General features: G+C 45.7%; 1 long non-coding RNA gene across 1 annotated transcript; it reads right to left on the bottom strand.

The window, feature by feature from the left end:
* Positions 1–372: 372 nt before the first annotated feature.
* On the bottom strand, positions 373–3495 carry LOC308655249. The gene is made up of 3 exons (XR_014023434.1): positions 3383–3495; positions 1966–2131; positions 373–663 (listed from the first exon to the last, which is right to left on the bottom strand). It is a non-coding gene; the product is annotated as an uncharacterized lncRNA (long non-coding RNA).
* Between the last annotated feature and the right edge of the window lie 8866 nt (positions 3496–12361).

Here is a 12361-nt window from a genome sequence, read left to right as displayed (position 1 = left end):
AATGAGTGTGACCTTCATGTGCCTTCCTTGGATTAAAAGGAAGCGTTTATAAGGGACCTGCTTGTTCTGAGTACAACAGTATGAAGGTTGCTCTCCTGTCACATTTTGACTCTCTAGAATTCACATCTGACATGAAAGGAGAATGCTACGTCAAAAGTGAACAATGTATTTTTCACACCTGCAAAACTGATGAACAGCAGGCCTCATTTGACTCGAATAAAACAAAAATGATTTGACTCTGGAATTGGCTTAAATACAGAGTTGCAGATATGAGCCACGAGTTGTAAAAGCGGGCAGATGAAAACCAGCGTGGAAGGGCTTTCTGTGACAGACGCGAGCGTGGCAGCGACACTGAGCGGGCTGTGGATCAAAGCTGGCAGTGCCAAGGCTTATTAACCTTTCTCATTCTTTGTGCAGGAAAGGCCTGGGTTAAATGATGTCTTCTTTTTCAAGCTTCAAACAAACAACATCTCATTAAATTTCACCAACTGGACTCAAACATTTACACAGTAGAGAAGAAAAATCCTTCCGACAAGCAAGAGATTAAGAAATAATTGGGGCTGGGGATGTGGCTCAAGCGGTAGCGCGCTCGCCTGGCATGCGTGCGGCCCAGGTTCGATCCTCAGCACCACATACCAACAAAGATGTTGTGTCTGCCGATAACTAAAAAAAAAAAAAAGAAATAATTTTGAAAACAAGTGGGTAATGAAGGAAAGAAGGAATGAGTCAGGTGATGTCGACCAATACAGGAGTCCCTGGTTCTCATGGAAGGGGACCTAGCAAAGACAGCTCATGGAAGTGAGAATTCACTTCTCAAAGGACACAGGGACACACAGGGAAGGACGTTTTCATAAGGGTGGTGACAGTCTCCTGGTTACCAAGCCATCTTTTTCCTTCATCAGCAAACAAGTGTTGGTCAATGTTCTTTCTGATTACCTGCGCTGTCAATGCACATGCCCTGCTCCCTGGATTTAAATGATCTGAGAACAGGACCTGTCTTCCTTCTCCCTGATGCATGCAGGTGCAGGGACCAATGCTGGTTTGCTGGGGAACACACCCAGAGTGCCTGATCCTAATTATATCACTGTAATAACACATGTATGTACACATGACACATAGACGACATCACACAGGACACGCATCATGCCATCTACACTGAAGCATGCATACACACAGGTGCCCATGTGTGAGCATGTGTCTAACAGTTACCAGCAGATCATATTGGAGAACCTGAGTCTCCCTGCACCTGATTAAGACGCAGTTAGTCTTTGTCCTTGGACCTAGATCATCTCTAAGGACCTCTGACAGATGAACAGATGGATGGATGGAAAGGTGGATGGATGAGAGGAGCTACTGACACATGCACATGTACCAGGAGCTAATGACACTTGTAATATAGGAGCACTGAAATGGGTGTCATGTTTGCTGCAGTTAGTTTATAAAATAATTCCAACATTTCTCTAAAGGCAGAGAGTTTTTTTAAAAAAGGTCAGAGGAATGAAGGGTGCAGCAGATTCTCAGTACCAGTGATCTTCTTTAGAGGTGTCACTTCCCCCAAACCACAACCTTATTAATTTATTTATTTATTCATTTTGGGGGTATTACTAATTGATCCCAGGGCCCGAAACCACTTAGTCACATCCCCAGCCCTCTTTTATATTTTATTTAGAGACAGGGTCTTGCTAATTTCTTAGCACCTCGCCCATTGCTGAGGCTAGCTTTGAACCTCCTGGCTCAGTGGAGCCATGGGGATTACAGGTGTGCACCACTGCACCAAGCCCAAACCACAACCTTTTACGCACATTTCTAAGCAGCACTCCAAGGTCACCCTGGGAAGGGCACCTTTAGTGCTCCATTGCCTTTTCCTCTCTTGGCAAAGACAGGTCACAGAGAAATAAGTGAAGGAGCCTCAGTGCAGCACCTAGAGAACCCCTGGCCACCAAGAGCCTGAAGTTCACCACTAACCTGTCTGACAGCTTCCCATCACTGTGATGGAACATCTGCGCTGGAAGTGTTTATAGTTCTGAGCTTTCAGTCCACGCAGGATGGCCGCATTGTCTTGGAGCTGGTGGCAGAGCAGAACGTCAGGGCAGGGAGCATGTGGTACAGCACACCTGCTCCCCCATGGCAGCTGGGAAGCAAAGGGAAAGGGTGGAAGAGGTCGAGGTTGCACATCCCAGTCAGGGACAGGCTCCGGTGGCCCGCTGGCCTTCCACTAGCCCCCACTGCCCAAAGGTTCTGCCACCTTCCGATGGTGCACAGGCTGCTGACCAGATCTTTCACCTACGGCCTTTGGGGGATGTTTAAGATCCAAACCATAGCAACCAGAAGCTGGTCCCTGCAGTAAATGCAAGGCTCTTGCCCAGGGCCAACCCACCCCTGGGGAGGCTGAGCACTGTCTGTAGATGTTAATTGTCATGGGTGCGACTGGCATCTATCAAGTGATAGAGACAGGGATGTCACTAAAGGCCCTGTGATGCACAGGACAGCCTCTAAAACCAAGAATCATTCTGCTCAAAATGTTAACAGCACCAAAGCTGGAAAACCTTGGATTGGATCTTTGAGGATTTAGACTTTTGAAAGGAAAATAAAATGGAAGAGGCCCATTGCTGATGTCTTGTAAATCACTTGGGGGTGACCACAAATATTTACTGGGTGATTAATATGGCATCTATTTTGGAAATGTTGCAACCATTCTGATTATGTATCACTCTTATTTTATTGCTGAAGATGTGTAAATCTCACAGAAGCTAAATAACTTGCCCCAAAGTAACCCAACAAATGGTTCACCAAAATCTGTACTTAAACAAAAACCCTTCCCTGGAGCCCGAGAGATGTAAGTCCAAGGCCAAGGGGGGGTGGCCTCACTATGGTGAGAAAACTGCCCTTACAGATGCTGGCACAGCTGGGAATCAGTAGAGCCAAGGACAAGCATCAGCTCACCAGGGACAGAGCCAGTGCCATTCTCATGGGACAGTGGGCTGGGCACATTGCAACACTGATATCCGAAGGGACATTCATATCCCTCTTGAAGGTACAGTGAGACCAGGCCTCATCTTTGATCACACAGCAACAACTGCTTGTCCAATGGATGTAAGATTCTTGATGCTCTGGTCAAAGACAATTTCCAGATTTGACAATTTTTACATTTAGATGTTCTTATTTGAGAGGGGAGAGGAAAAAAAATTAATTAAACTGATCCCAGATGAGCCGAGGTCAGGTGATAGGACACTAGCAGTCAACTCCTTAATAAATAAACAGGTCTGACCCAGAATTTCAGGGAAGTCTCCTTAAAACAGTGGAATATTTTCAGGCTTATTTTCAAAATTTCCTTCCTTCATGCATTCCTGGTCAATGCTATTCCCAAATCCATAAGTTTCACCTTTTATAAAACCCAGCAAATCGTGGACCTTTAAAAAGCTGGCCTGCCTTAAGGCTTCCTGACCTCACGCGGTGGCATTGCGCGAACGTCACAAGATGGATCTCATTTCCTCCTCGCACGCAATCTTGTTCTATGTCGCAGCCCAGCTTTTGTGTAGAACTTTTAAAAATAGCCCATTTGGGTTCCAAGCCAGAGCTAGCTCATCCTTGCCTGGCATTGCCTTGGAGAGCTTCCCAGGCTGTAGGCCGTGAGGTGCCGGAGCCCGTGGGATGGAGCCAGGCCCAGAGACCAAGGCTCGGGAAAGCTGTGTGGTACCTGACTTCAGGAGCCAAATGGGTCGTGGCCTTGGGAGCCATTCTCTGGAACAGCTCTTGGGACGCTGTCTCTCAAAACCAGCGGTGGACTAGCTAGGTTTCTGCAGCTCTTCTAGATGGGAGACAGGGAGCAACCACTGGGGCCCCGGAACTGATTGCACAGGCCCCTGGGCAGCTGGCTTGGTGGCTGGGCCATGCCCTCCCTGGCTGGCTGTCTCCTTCCTCCCTCTTTCAGAGACCTGGAAGCCTGACTTTCCACGCCTCCTGAGGAGTCAGGGAGGCCAGAGTGGGAAGGCGTTTTTACCCCCTGGATGCTGTCCTGAGGTCTCTGGGAAGGAGGAGAGGCCAGGATCCCTCCCTTCGCTTCACCAGCACAGGCTCCATCAGCACAGTCCTGTAGTCCTCATTGAGTACCTACAAGTGCCAGGGACACTACTGGACAGTGAGGGATGCAGAGGAGGCGAGACCCCAGGCAGTTTATAACCTACTTGGGGTAAAAAGTAAGCAAGACCAGCTATTAAATGAACGCTGTTAAATAGAGGGATGGAGAAAGGTTTGCCTCCCCTCCTGCCCAGGGGATGCCACCAGCAGAACCAGCAAAGCAGAGGGCAAGTTAGCCTTCTGGGGCTGCGCTGGAGTCTGTCATCTGTCTGTCTGTCTGATGGGTTGAGAGCGAGCACCTCAGGTGGCCAGGATGGAATGCCAGGTATTAAGGTTTAAAAGGCCACCGTGTGTGGTCTGGGGACCTAACTCTGATGCATCTGAGTATTTTTAGGACTAAGAGATTTTGTTCTCTAACAGACTTAAAAGTTGAGCCTGGGGAACACAGGCCATCCCAAAGCAGGGCCTGCTGCATTTACACCTTCAGCAGAACCCTCCGGGGAAGAAACTTAAAATCCAAGCTACAGCCATGTAGGGCCAGCAGGGAATCCGTGCCAAGGACACAAAGTGCCACTGGGTTAACAGCCTCCCCATGGGGGGTGGGGTGGTAGACTCCAGCTGTCTTAGCAAGGGCCACACAGCACATGGCTTAGGCACAGCAGCTTGTTCTTGCAGTGCTGAGGCTGGAAGTCCAAGACCAAGGTGTAGGTGAGGCTGGATCCTTCCCAGGCTTCTCCTTGGCGTGTAGAAGACATTGTCTCCCTGTGTCCTCACATGTGACTTTTAGGAGCCAGGAGGCTTGCAGTAGGACTCACCTAGGTGACCTTGTATAGTGGACCCTTTAAAGGCCCTGTCTCCAAACACTGTCACTTCTCAGGTAGTCAGGCTCAGGACTTCAACACAGAAATTTTCAATGGTATATAATTCATCCCATAAAGGGAAAAAAAAATGTGTGTCTTGGGGAGAAAGGGGTAGATACAACATTTTCCTGACCCCCCAATTCATGCTCATTTCAACATGGTTGTGTTGAACTGAAACAAATTTGCCCTAAACCAGCTTCCATTCTTGTGTAATAAATCTGACCCAAAGCAGACTATATATAGTGAACTGTACCCCTTGCAGGCTGGGTAAACAAATTATAAGCTAAGAGTCTACCCTCATCGCCAAGCAACTGCATCTCAGCCATTCACAGCAGTTGAGCTACAGCCAATCACAGGTTGTCGACTCATCAGACCCTGTCCATATAAAGAAAACTCCCAAGGCAGCCAATCAGGTTGCTTCTGGATATCACTTTCTTTTCTCTGGATAGAAGTAGAATCTGGTCCAGAATGATGCAGAACCTAGAACCTTTCATTCTTATTCAAGTTAAACTGAGCTGGTTTTCATTTTTCTCTTAGCAGTTGAATTATCCAAATAAACAGCCCTTCTAGGTCATTACAGGGGACTGGGGAAGGTGAGATAAGGCTATCCACGGAAAAGTGACTCTGGAGACCAGGAGCAGATCATTTTCAACATGAGCAGGGAAGGGGACAGGTAGAACTGAGTGCTTGGAAGAGCCTTGCAGGACAAGGGGAACTGACCCCCAGTTCCCATCGTCCTGCAAGGTGTGGAAGTAAGGGCTGATCTGCCCGCCTCTGATTCACTCAGGACTGGGTCTGGTGCTGGAATAAACAGGCAGTTCAGCATGTACACTCGATGTGACCGAAATGGATGACAGTGATCAAAGAGGGCCCATGTCTCATCTTGAGCAGCTCTTCCACCTCTCAAAACCCTTTAGAAAATATAAATATCTTCTTGAATATTCTGCCTTACAAGAAACCTGCTATATTCTAAATTCCTCCAGTTGAAAATCAAAACGCTGTTTATATAATGGGTTGGAAAATAAAAGGAAAATATTAGAAGGCATTCTTCATGAATTCTGATAAGGATATTATTCTGTGCAGAGGCATCCTAATTATAAAGCTACACAATAACCCTCAATTCCAACAGAGTTATTCTTCTCTATCAGGCAGATGGTAATTGCTTTTAAATATGTGCATGCATGCATGTGCGTGTGCATGTGTGTATACAACTCACGTCTCATCTGTTTTGAGAAAGTAATATCTGTCTTTTTAAATTAGCTATTTTTTTTTACTCTGTAAAGACTAATTCTGAATAAAATATCTTTTCAGAAAAATATTGCTGGCCTAAACTGAAAAGAAACACACACACACACACACAAAAGAAAGAAAGTTAAAAAAATGAGTATTTTCTCAGAGAAGATGAGATTGCAAAGTGTCGAGACTCAGAGGGAAGTCTTCTAAGCTTTTGCTCCTAGCTACTTGTGAATGCAGAGAGCAAAATGAAGTTTTTTTGGATTTTCCTGTGTGTGAACACACCCTGTGAAGACTAGCCCACATTCCAGGGTAAAAGAGAATTCTGCACATGTTAGGAATAACTCAGTGCAATTACTCCCAAGGTCCTACCAGGATAATTCCCCTTCTTTAAAAGATGGCTTCGTGTAGAGTGTTTCAGCTTTAGCCCTGAATAATATTCTCCTACCTATAAAATGCTTCCTAAAAACAAATATTTTATGCATGTGTGGGAAGAAGTGACTCTTATTAGTGGGAGATAACATAGGGTAGGATTTTAACACTGTAGATCAAAGCATATTAGGAGGGAGTGAAATCAATTTAGAATCTTCTGAAAAATAAAATAACAGAACTAGCTGGATTAGGAGATGACAAAGAACACGTCAGAGTGCCTTGCACACAGGAGGGGTAGGACTTGTGGCCCTTTCTTTCACCCACCACCCACCCTCCTCCTGACAGGAAGGGTTAATGCTTCCAGAGGCTAAACAAAAGGTGCTGGGAAGACCTGAATAGAGATTCAGATAAGCAAGTGTCACATCCCTGGGAGTTAATTCAATTGGATGGGCTGACCAGGATCACAGGCTAAAACGCAGTATCTGCTCAGAGACACCAAACAGGCCACCCCGCTTTGCCTATCATCTCATGAGCTGGTTCCAACAATGGGTGATGTAAGTTTGAGGCAAAGAAGAGAGGAGCCTCACTATGTCCATGTCCCCTTTGCAAATGTGGAAAGGAGACACTGTGGACATTTTCAGAAAGAAGCCATTGACTTCTAACGAAGGCCTATGGATTTTTCTTGTGATTATGCACATCTGTGTTACAGCCCATTCCCTGTCCTATGCGTCCAAAACACATTTCTTGCTGAAATGTTTATAAATGAAATTCACATTTTAACAAGATAAAGGGCAAAAATGAAACACAAATATGATTTCAGAGGCAACTCAGACTCGGGCAATCCAAAATGTCATTTATTCCTAAAATAAGTATGTGGGGTCTCTAAACACATCAGCCTCTTGCACTCTTGTATGTCCAGATTTTGTTCAGTATGCAAATATTTGTGAGCTTTGGCAAACTATTGGATTCTAAAATGGTGATGGGAACAGCTGCACACCCTAAACATGACCTCTCCCTTCCATTGAAATTGCCATTAAGTTGGCACATTGGCTTTTTTCATCTTTTTTTCCTAGTTAGCAATCTAAATAGAATTTGGTTTCCTCTTCTCCCCACCCTTGCCATGTTTGAAAAGATTCCATGCCTGGCTCTTGCACACTGATGTGTCCATCAAAGGTTGTATCACACACTGGATAGCACTCTCCCCCAAGCTCTGCGGCAGGCTTCTGGGAAACATGAGCCCAGGGGAGCCACAGCACTGCTGTGGTCTCTGCTGACAAACAGAAGCCACAGCCATCCCACTGCATACACCCTGGGGCAGCTCCTCTCCTATGCATTGCCTACTCTCTGTGGGGACACAACCCCTCAAAACAGTGGGGGGCTTTGTAGAAGCAAGCTGTCCAAGCTGAGATGTGTAGAGAGTCATATGGAGAATTGCTAAAAAGCAAACATGCAGGACAGCATGGGCCGTATGTAACAAACCAACAAAAGCAACACTATGGATCAGTGACAGAGCACTCACCTAGCACATGTGAGGCACTGGGTTTGATCCTCAGCACCACATAAAAATCAATAAATAAAATAAAGGTATTATGTTCATCTGCAACTAAATATATGTATGTATATGTAGGTGTGTGTGTGTGTGTTTAAAGCAACATGGTGAACCAGTGAGACCCAGGTCCTCCCTCTTGAGGCCTGACTGTGCCCAAGGAAAGCTGCAGAAGTACATTTCTCAACAGAGCAAGGCCAGTGGGGACAGACTTTTCTATTTACATATTTATTCTTGGATTAATTCGTTTAGGCATGTATCCAATCATCTAATGAGACTGCATGCAGAAATGCTGTGCACTGAGAGATAACAGTGCACTTTACTCACATCTCGCTTGAAGATATTCCTGGTGTCTATTCAAATCCCCTCTTTCTCGATCCTTCTTGCTTTTAACTGTTTCCTTTGGTGTCAGGCCTTTGGTTAAGGTTTCTTTTTCTCAGCTGTCTCGTGGTCTTTCTTTCCTCTGTGAATGAATGTCTGCGTGTCTGGGGTTCCCTACTCACGGTTGCTAGAGGCTGGTTCTGAGTGCCTCACCTTCCAGGACTAGGAAGGTGGGGCCCACTTCTGGAAGGAGGGAACTTGACATGTGCTCAGAAGCTTCCGGTTCTTCCTGGGCTGCCCGGCCACACTCATGCCAGCACATCTAGGAGCACCTGGGGGTGACCTCAGGCCTGCCCTGTCCTGTTGGCTATTTCCACTCACCCTGGAGAGTCCCAGCCTCAGTGGAGGAAATGTCCTGCTGCAGACCTCTGAGGCTGCATCCTCTGTCTGCCCCTATCTGCACAGTCCTTCGGGGATTCCTCCAAACGCCAGCCCATGGATGCTCTTCTTCCATGCTTGGCAGCTGTTATGCCAGTGGAAACGAAAAATGCCACCGTTACCCTGGAAAGCAACATGGCAGTTTCTTATAAAATGACTTCCTACCTAGCCTTTGACACAGCCATGCCACTCTTTGGCATTTATCCAAAAGAAGTAAAAATATGTGTCAAAAAAGCTTGGACATGAGCATTCCTAGAAGCTGTGTGTAAAACAGACAAAACCAGAAGCAGCCTAAGTGTCCTTCAACAGGAAGACGGGTAAGCAGATGTGGCACACACACAGAGAACACCACCAACGAACAGGAGGTAAAACTCCTGACACACAGGGCACAGGGGCCGATCTCACAGAGATGATACACTGACAGATAGAAGCAAGATATAGACAGTATAGACTGTATTATTTCACTCATATTATGCACAGAAAACCAGCAAGCCTTGGGCTGGGGATGTGGCTCAAGCGGTAACGCTCACCTGGCATGCATGGGTGCTGGGTTCGATCCTCAGCACCACATAAAAATAAAAATAAAGATGTTGTGTCCACTGAAAAACTGAAAAATAAATATTAAAAAATTCTCTCTCTTCTCTCTCTTTAAAAAAAAAACCAGCAGACTAATTTATGGTAATAGAATTCAAAACAGGGTATCTCTGGTGGAAGGAGGGGGTAATCTTGAGGGGAAAGAAACTTGGAAGAACTTTCTAGAATGATGGAAATATTCTGTGCTTCGATTGGGGTAAAAATTACAAAGATGCACACATTCATTTTTTTCAAAGCCAACTGAAAACCGATTTAAAATTAGATATTATTTTCGAGTACCAAAGTTGGAGAATTTATTCCTAAATAAATTTTTCAAAGCTGACATGGGAGCAACAAAACATTTACCATCATACACTGATGGTAAGATAAACAAAAAGATTCAAATGATTTTATTACATTCTAATGCTTTGAAAATGCATAATAGAAATATGATACATGTTCTTGGTTTTGACTAATGATGATATTGCACTCACCACCCCTTAACAGTGCCAGGAAGCAGAATCCACCTCCCCTCCTCAGAGTTCTGCACTGGAACCTATGTTTAGACCTAATATTGAAGGTAGCATTGAATAGAGATGCTACCTTGGCACAATATCATGACAGCTGATAAGCTGTCATTTCACACTTCCACACAACCTCAAGCAAAGATGAAAAGGACAGGGAAGATGAGATTATTATCTCTGGAAGTCTCTTTAGGACCAAGCAGTCTCTTCTTCAGGAAGGAATATGCGATTCATTTCACCACTCAAGAATTCCTTCAACTGCCAGAGAAAAATCTCTATTCCGCAATCACCAAAGCCAGCTCAGGTCCTTCTTCTCTCCTCCAAAAGCTGAGGATAGCCCAAGAGGAACCGTTCAGAGATTGTCACAGATAGGGTTTTTGTGGGTCCTCCAGGGAGTCCACACCCCATCCACGGGCTCAGTTCTGACCACCAGACACTGGAGCCATGAATGAAGAGAGGGGTGGTGAGGTCCCTGCCGGTTCTGGCAGTTGCCACAGTGACGGTGCAGGTGAAGCCTCTGGGCATGTGTGCCACCCAAGGTGACAGCGCCTCTCCAGTCCCTAAAGGGCAGCTCCAGGTGAAAGGTCAGCAGCTGAAACCTCAGGACAAGAAACCTCCTTCTTGCTTTCTTCACCACTCCATTTCTTCTTTGGGTCCTGGAGGGCTTTAGCATTTTTGTGACTCATTGCCTGGATTAAATCTCTTTGGTTGAAACACTTGCCCTGTGTTCCTGATTGGACCCTGACTCATCCACAGCCAAGTAACAGGAGGGGGTTCAAAGACCAAGACGACCAATCAACTTTGACCTTAAGCTGGGTCATGGTGTTAGTGCCAGTGGCCAATTGGAAAATGGTTATTAGCAGAAAGCCATAAAGCTGTAGCTTCACCATGCTGTCATTAGCACACCTGTGGTGGCCTGGGGTGACAAACCCATTGGAAGGAAAGCTTTGGAGAGCACCTTCTGCACTGACCATTGAGGAACCAATGACGACAAAGTAGGGGGGTGCCACTGCAGACAGGCACTTGGAGAACTGTTTTTAAAGAAGAGACACAGAGCTGCAGCTATGACATATGACAGGAGAGAGGGGGCAGTCAGGCTAGGGGAATGTCCTGTAGCAACCCTAAAATATTGTAACTCTCAGATCTGCTGGAAAACACCCCCAAAATGTGATTCCTAGGGCTGGGGCTGGGGCTCAGTGGTAGAGTGCTAGCGTAGCATGAGTCAGGCCCTGGGTTCCTCAACACCACACAAAAAGTAAGCAAATGAAATAAAGGTATTGTGTCCATTTATAACTAAAAATATATATTTTTAAAATTTGATTCTTGAGGTTGCAGAATTATAAAGTGCCTTGAATTTACAGCCATATCAAACTTCTCCCATGAGAATTAGCATCGGTTGGAAATAAGTAGGACCCTGAGAATTGAAATGAGTCCATTTGCATAATTAAGAAGACCAGCTATTATGGTTTAGATATGAGGTGTCTCTGGAAAGCTCATGTGAGACAATACAAGAACGTTCAGAGATGAAAAGATTGGGTTATGAGAGCCTTAACCTAATTAGTGCATTAATCCACTAATAGGGACTAACGGGGTGGTACTCATAGGAGGGTAGGGTGTGACTGGAGGAGTGGGTCACTGGGGGTGTGCCTTTGCAGTATATATTTGTCCCTGGTGAGTGGAGAACTCTGTGCTTCCTGGTAGTCAGGTCCTGAGCTGATTTCCTCCACCATGCCCTTCTACCATGATGTTCTGCCTCATCTCAGGAGCAGAGTAACGGAGTTGGCCATCTACGGATGGAGACCTCTGAAACTGTGAGCCCCAAATAAACTTTTCCTCCTCTAAAATTGTTCTTGTCAGGTCTTTTGTTCAAAGTGACAGAAAAGTTGACTAAAACAGCAATCCTCCTTTGCTTCAGCCCCTGTGCTAAGTGTATCCCAGGAAGACACCTTGCGAAGAATTCTTGTATCCATGAGGGGCTGAACGCCATGTCTGATCTAAAAGGGAGACAGCTCACACACCCAAGGAATGGTGGGGTGGCATTAATGTACTCTATCAGCAGCCTGTGTCCCCGTTGGAAGGGAAGAGGGGAGAGACAGTGGCCGAGGAAAAGCCTAATAAAAAGCTCATGCACGAGTGATCTGAAGTCCATTTTATGGGTTCATTCTCTAAAATCAAGCTATTAAAATCCCACTTAGAGGAGGATGAGATCATCAGTTAAGGACCTCTGCCATACACATCAGGCCAAGTGATGGGGAACTAGCATCCCTAGCAGCAAGTTGACCTTGACTTAACTGCAATGAGCCTGGAAGAAATCCATTTGATTAAGCTGTCATATGAGATTTTAAATCTTACATGGTTTCCTAGCAATATTTATGTTTTAGGATAACATGGCTCATATTAGTTAGAGCCCTGGTTAG

Source organism: Spermophilus citellus, assembly GCF_964194105.1.
Source record: "Spermophilus citellus genome assembly, chromosome: 1".
Taxonomy (NCBI): Eukaryota; Metazoa; Chordata; class Mammalia; order Rodentia; family Sciuridae; genus Spermophilus; species Spermophilus citellus.
The sequence above is the reverse complement of the archived record's forward strand: the minus strand, read 5'-3'. Positions and strand labels throughout refer to the sequence as shown.